Source organism: Mytilus californianus, unplaced genomic scaffold (assembly GCF_021869535.1).
Source record: "Mytilus californianus isolate M0D057914Y unplaced genomic scaffold, xbMytCali1.0.p SCAF_22, whole genome shotgun sequence".
NCBI classification, from domain to species: Eukaryota; Metazoa; Mollusca; class Bivalvia; order Mytilida; family Mytilidae; genus Mytilus; species Mytilus californianus.
The window spans coordinates 4,735,223-4,742,772 of NW_026262671.1; the positions used below are offsets into that span (position 1 = coordinate 4,735,223).

The 7,550-nt window shown below is 31.6% G+C and overlaps 1 long non-coding RNA gene across 1 annotated transcript in view; it reads right to left on the reverse strand.

Moving 5' to 3' along the window:
* The window catches only part of LOC127732156 (uncharacterized), a 47,452-nt gene extending 40,128 nt beyond the window's left edge, over positions 1–7,324 (reverse strand). The window contains exon 1 of the long non-coding RNA XR_007996086.1: positions 7,245–7,324. This is a non-coding gene — a long non-coding RNA (uncharacterized LOC127732156). The remainder of the gene's footprint in view (positions 1–7,244) is intronic.
* Positions 7,325–7,550: the final 226 nt, after the last annotated feature.

Here is a 7,550-nt window from a genome sequence, read left to right on the forward strand (position 1 = left end):
ACATAAGTTAAATGACATTCCGGAAGTCGCCGCTACAACTAAACATAGCTTTCGGAGTGCTGATTTTCTGAAAGAAAACATCTTAATAATCATACTAAGTAGCATATTTACCCTGAAATAGGATTTCAAATTCATAGACACGTAAATGTGGGCTAAAAATTATCCAAATACATTACTCATTCAGTAAAGTTTCATTCATGTAAATTTGATTGCTAGTTTTAGTTTACACAACGTTCAAAGCCCTTTGTTTTACCAGAGTAGGTTTTACATGTTCTTAATGCTGATTGGATGAATTGGTTGTGTGGCATAATAAGAAACCATTCTACTCAAGTGAAAAATCGAGCGCTTGAGTTAACTATTACTATGTTATGTGTTGCCATTCAAGTAATAGCTTGCGAACACTATATATATAACACATTAAAAATGCTATTACTTAACACTTTGTCGGCAGTTTTCATAAATAAAAATTCTATAAAGGGCAAAGTAAAATAATGAGCTATGTCACATATTATGGTAAAATTTTGCATGCAACTTTGGCTCGTTGAACTGTAACTGAAAATGGAAAAAGTAAATGCATTTGTCTGTTAAATTTTCTGAAATATTACTGAAGTGATCCTTTCAAAAAAAAAAAGATGCGCATTTGTATAGAAACCACATTAAATCAACGAAAATGTTCTTAAATTTGTATTAAAATAATCAAATCGCCAATCACCAATATATAGATTTTTTTTTAAATTGGTATATTGATGATACATATATTAATTTCCGTTTTAATGATGTAAAATAATAACACAGTTCAAAGTTTAAGTTAAAGTTTCAATATCTATTTCCGTCCTCCTACATTTGCCCATGATAAGAGTTTTTCCGCTATTCCGGGAATTAGCTCTTTTCTCATGAATCGATGTAAAACAAATTTTGATAACTAAACAATTCTCTTGACAATCATGTCAATATACCAGGTTTTGACAGAGTTTAGAAATTTTCTGAACTATATACGCTTAAAGCTTCTTTTACGCCTTCTCCGATAGCAGAGATTTAATCAAAAATGATTTATTCTTTTCCTGTGTGTATAAATTGATGTAAAATACTTTGAATATATTAATGTTTTTCTTAAATTGTTTAACATTCCATACCGGTATAACATGTTACTTTTATTATTCTTCCCTTAGTTTATTTATTTTGTATTTACATTGTATCATAGGTCAAATGTATTTGTTCAGTGTATGTTCACTGGTGTTAATATGTCCTTTGATTGAGTTAAGCTATTTCAGTTGATATTTTATAGTGTGTCTTTCTATGTTGTGATGTTACACTATTGTTACAGAAAAAGGGTGAAGGTTTGGTACCATTAAAACGTTTAAACCCGCTGCATTTGTTTGCACCTGTCCTAAGTCAGGAATCTGATGTTCAGTAGTTGTCGTTTGTTGATGTGGTTCATAAGTGTTTCTCGTTTCTCGTTTTTTATATAGACTAGACCGTTGGTTTTCCCGTTTGAATGGTTTTACACTAGTAATTGTTGGGGCCCTTTATAGCTTACTGTTCGGAGTGAGCCAAGGCTCCGTGTTGAAGACCGTACTTTGACCTATAATGGTTTACTTTTATAAATTTTGACTTGGATGGAGAGTTGTCTCATTGGCACTCATACCACATCTTCTTATATCTAATGAGTAATTAAAAATTTTCTTTATGAATACTAGTACATCAATGTTTTTTTACTTGGTCTTAGTTTTTGGGATATTAATTTCAAAATTGGAAATTCTAACATGTTGTCGTCAATCAAATCTTCCAGTCGTCCTTTCATTGTGATTGTGTATTTTAAAAAATCATTGCAGACATTTGTTCGTCAATCGGCAATACTTTATACAAATATCTTCGGAAGCCGTGGTATGGTTCACAGCGAGACACTGACTCTCCACCAGAGACCAAAATTACCAACTGAGATTGCTTTATAACACTGTTTTATAGTAATCTCAGATATGACGCAGAAGTTAGCAACTATAGGTCACCGATTGCCTTCAGTGATAAGCAAAACCCATACCGCGCAACAAGCTATAATAAAAGGCCCCGAATTGACAAATGTAAAACAATTCCAACCAGAAAACTAACGGCGGGCCTGATGTATGTTCAAAACAACTTGATCAACGAAAAACAAATATGATATATAACTGCAAATGAATAATTATTTGGGTTTTAATTTATTGATAACAAAATCAATATTTATACCGATTTAAATATATATTCCGTTTTCTGGAATTATGTCCCCCCCCCCCCTTTCAAAAATTATGGATTCGCCCTTAAGTCTCGTATATTGACCGTTCATGGTCTTATATGTTAAACAACTGATCCTTATAAAAATCAAATATAATGCTGCATAGAAATGTTTTGTCCGAAGATATGGTGGGTTAAGCCTGGTTTTATAGCTAGCGAAATCTCCCACTTGTATGACAGTTGTTTATAGTTCCGTTATATTGACAAAATTAGGTGAGCAACTCAAACAGACATAATAGGTTAATAACTTTGCATTATGAACAAAAGATGAAACAAAATTTTTAGTCTTTCACCCATGAATGACATTTTGATGATTGTTATATTGAGAGGTTTACATAAGTTAAATGACACTCCGGAAGTCGCCGCTACAACTAAACATAGCTTTCGGAGTGCTGATTTTCTGAAAGAAAACATCTTAATAATCATACTAAGTAACATATTTACCCTGAAATAGGATTTCAAATTCATAGACACGTAAATGTGGGCTAAAAATTATCCAAATACATTACTCATTCAGTAAAGTTTCATTCATGTAAATTTGATTGCTAGTTTTAGTTAACACAACGTTCAAAGCCCTTTGTTTTACCAGAGTAGGTTTTACATGTTCTTAATGCTGATTGGATGAATTGGTTGTGTGGCATAATAAGAAACCATTCTACTCAAGTGAAAAATCGAGCGCTTGAGTTAACTATTACTATGTTATGTGTTGCCATTCAAGTAATAGCTTGCGAACACTATATATATAACACATTAAAAATGCTATTACTTAACACTTTGTCGGCAGTTTTCATAAATAAAAATTCTATAAAGGGCAAAGTAACATAATGAGCTATGTCACATATTATGGTAAAATTTTGCATGCAACTTTGGCTCGTTGAACTGTAACTGAAAATGGAAAAAGTAAATGCATTTGTCTGTTAAATTTTCTGAAATATTACTGAAGTGATCCTTTCAAAAAAAAAAAGATGCGCATTTGTATAGAAACCACATTAAATCAACGAAAATGTTCTTAAATTTGTATTAAAATAATCAAATCGCCAATCACCAATATATAGATTTTTTTTTAAATTGGTATATTGATGATACATATATTAATTTCCGTTTTAATGATGTAAAATAATAACACAGTTCAAAGTTTAAGTTAAAGTTTCAATATCTATTTCCGTCCTCCTACATTTGCCCATGATAAGAGTTTTTCCGCTATTCCGGGAATTAGCTCTTTTCTCATGAATCGATGTAAAACAAATTTTGATAACTAAACAATTCTCTTGACAATCATGTCAATATACCAGGTTTTGACAGAGTTTAGAAATTTTCTGAACTATATACGCTTAAAGCTTCTTTTACGCCTTCTCCGATAGCAGAGATTTAATCAAAAATGATTTATTCTTTTCCTGTGTGTATAAATTGATGTAAAATACTTTGAATATATTAATGTTTTTCTTAAATTGTTTAACATTCCATACCGGTATAACATGTTACTTTTATTATTCTTCCCTTAGTTTATTTATTTTGTATTTACATTGTATCATAGGTCAAATGTATTTGTTCAGTGTATGTTCACTGGTGTTAATATGTCCTTTGATTGAGTTAAGCTATTTCAGTTGATATTTTATAGTGTGTCTTTCTATGTTGTGATGTTACACTATTGTTACAGAAAAAGGGTGAAGGTTTGGTACCATTAAAACGTTTAAACCCGCTGCATTTGTTTGCACCTGTCCTAAGTCAGGAATCTGATGTTCAGTAGTTGTCGTTTGTTGATGTGGTTCATAAGTGTTTCTCGTTTCTCGTTTTTTATATAGACTAGACCGTTGGTTTTCCCGTTTGAATGGTTTTACACTAGTAATTGTTGGGGCCCTTTATAGCTTACTGTTCGGAGTGAGCCAAGGCTCCGTGTTGAAGACCGTACTTTGACCTATAATGGTTTACTTTTATAAATTTTGACTTGGATGGAGAGTTGTCTCATTGGCACTCATACCACATCTTCTTATATCTAATGAGTAATTAAAAATTTTCTTTATGAATACTAGTACATCAATGTTTTTTTACTTGGTCTTAGTTTTTGGGATATTAATTTCAAAATTGGAAATTCTAACATGTTGTCGTCAATCAAATCTTCCAGTCGTCCTTTCATTGTGATTGTGTATTTTAAAAAATCATTGCAGACATTTGTTCGTCAATCGGCAATACTTTATACAAATATCTTCGGAAGCCGTGGTATGGTTCACAGCGAGACACTGACTCTCCACCAGAGACCAAAATTACCAACTGAGATTGCTTTATAACACTGTTTTATAGTAATCTCAGATATGACGCAGAAGTTAGCAACTATAGGTCACCGATTGCCTTCAGTGATAAGCAAAACCCATACCGCGCAACAAGCTATAATAAAAGGCCCCGAATTGACAAATGTAAAACAATTCCAACCAGAAAACTAACGGCGGGCCTGATGTATGTTCAAAACAACTTGATCAACGAAAAACAAATATGATATATAACTGCAAAATAATAATTATTTGGGTTTTAATTTATTGATAACAAAATCAATATTTATACCGATTTAAATATATATTCCGTTTTCTGGAATTATGTCCCCCCCCCCCCCCCCCCCTTTCAAAAATTATGGATTCGCCCTTAAGTCTCGTATATTGACCGTTCATGGTCTTATATGTTAAACAACTGATCCTTATAAAAATCAAATATAATGCTGCATAGAAATGTTTTGTCCGAAGATATGGTGGGTTAAGCCTGGTTTTATAGCTAGCGAAATCTCCCACTTGTATGACAGTTGTTTATAGTTCCGTTATATTGACAAAATTAGGTGAGCAACTCAAACAGACATAATAGGTTAATAACTTTGCATTATGAACAAAAGATGAAACAAAATTTTTAGTCTTTCACCCATGAATGACATTTTGATGATTGTTATATTGAGAGGTTTACATAAGTTAAATGACATTCCGGAAGTCGCCGCTACAACTAAACATAGCTTTCGGAGTGCTGATTTTCTGAAAGAAAACATCTTAATAATCATACTAAGTAGCATATTTACCCTGAAATAGGATTTCAAATTCATAGACACGTAAATGTGGGCTAAAAATTATCCAAATACATTACTCATTCAGTAAAGTTTCATTCATGTAAATTTGATTGCTAGTTTTAGTTAACACAACGTTCAAAGCCCTTTGTTTTACCAGAGTAGGTTTTACATGTTCTTAATGCTGATTGGATGAATTGGTTGTGTGGCATAATAAGAAACCATTCTACTCAAGTGAAAAATCGAGCGCTTGAGTTAACTATTACTATGTTATATGTTGCCATTCAAGTAATAGCTTGCGAACACTATATATATAACACATTAAAAATGCTATTACTTAACACTCTGTCGGCAGTTTTCATAAATAAAAATTCTATAAAGGGCAAAGTAAAATAATGAGCTATGTCACATATTATGGTAAAATTTTGCATGCAACTTTGGCTCGTTGAACTGTAACTGAAAATGGAAAAAGTAAATGCATTTGTCTGTTAAATTTTCTGAAATATTACTGAAGTGATCCTTTCAAAAAAAAAAAGATGCGCATTTGTATAGAAACCACATTAAATCAACGAAAATGTTCTTAAATTTGTATTAAAATAATCAAATCGCCAATCACCAATATATAGATTTTTTTTTAAATTGGTATATTGATGATACATATATTAATTTCCGTTTTAATGATGTAAAATAATAACACAGTTCAAAGTTTAAGTTAAAGTTTCAATATCTATTTCCGTCCTCCTACATTTGCCCATGATAAGAGTTTTTCCGCTATTCCGGGAATTAGCTCTTTTCTCATGAATCGATGTAAAACAAATTTTGATAACTAAACAATTCTCTTGACAATCATGTCAATATACCAGGTTTTGACAGAGTTTAGAAATTTTCTGAACTATATACGCTTAAAGCTTCTTTTACGCCTTCTCCGATAGCAGAGATTTAATCAAAAATGATTTATTCTTTTCCTGTGTGTATAAATTGATGTAAAATACTTTGAATATATTAATGTTTTTCTTAAATTGTTTAACATTTCATACCGGTATAACATGTTACTTTTATTATTCTTCCCTTAGTTTATTTATTTTGTATTTACATTGTATCATAGGTCAAATTTATTTGTTCAGTGTATGTTCACTGGTGTTAATATGTCCTTTGATTGAGTTAAGCTATTTCAGTTGATATTTTATAGTGTGTCTTTCTATGTTGTGATGTTACACTATTGTTTCAGAAAAAGGGTGAAGGTTTGGTACCATTAAAACGTTTAAACCCGCTGCATTTGTTTGCACCTGTCCTAAGTCAGGAATCTGATGTTCAGTAGTTGTCGTTTGTTGATGTGGTTCATAAGTGTTTCTCGTTTCTCGTTTTTTATATAGACTAGACCGTTGGTTTTCCCGTTTGAATGGTTTTACACTAGTAATTGTTGGGACCCTTTATAGCTTACTGTTCGGAGTGAGCCAAGGCTCCGTGTTGAAGACCGTACTTTGACCTATAATGGTTTACTTTTATAAATTTTGACTTGGATGGAGAGTTGTCTCATTGGCACTCATACCACATCTTCTTATATCTAATAAGTAATTAAAAATTTTCTTTATGAATACATCAATGTTTTTTTACTTGGTCTTAGTTTTTGGGATATTAATTTCAAAATTAGAAATTCTAACATGTTGCCGTCAATCAAATCTTCCAGTCGTCCTTTCATTGTGATTGTGTATTTTAAAAAATCATTATCATATTTATTTCATTTATATAAGCTTTAGAAGTCCGTTTTATGTAGATTCTTCCTATGTTTAATCTTTCTTTAGAAACGTTTGAAAATAGTGAATTTTTAAACTTCCAATTTTCTCACGGTTTGAAAAGTCCTTTTAATTATCTTTCTTGAAAGTTGAAAAAAAATCTGATCATAGTGAGGGAAAATTATCATATAATTAGTAATACTTACCTTGCTGAGCAGTACGTTAGAACAACGCCTTGTTGCCTTAAAAGGCCTCAGTTCTAATGAACACAGGAAGAGGAAATATGTAGTGAAAACGAGACAATAATAAAAGCACTGACGTACTGTTAGCTCAGAAGAAGTCAAATATCTTGGTTGATTTCTTGTCCTGCGCTTGCCACTCTTCAAGCACAAAGGATTGTACGTGCCTTTATATGTATATTAAGTAGAGGAGGGCTTCGATATAGGTTTTCATTGTTTTAATTTATGATTTTTGTAATTTTAAGTGTTGCAGGGCTAGTGAGATCATAAAAA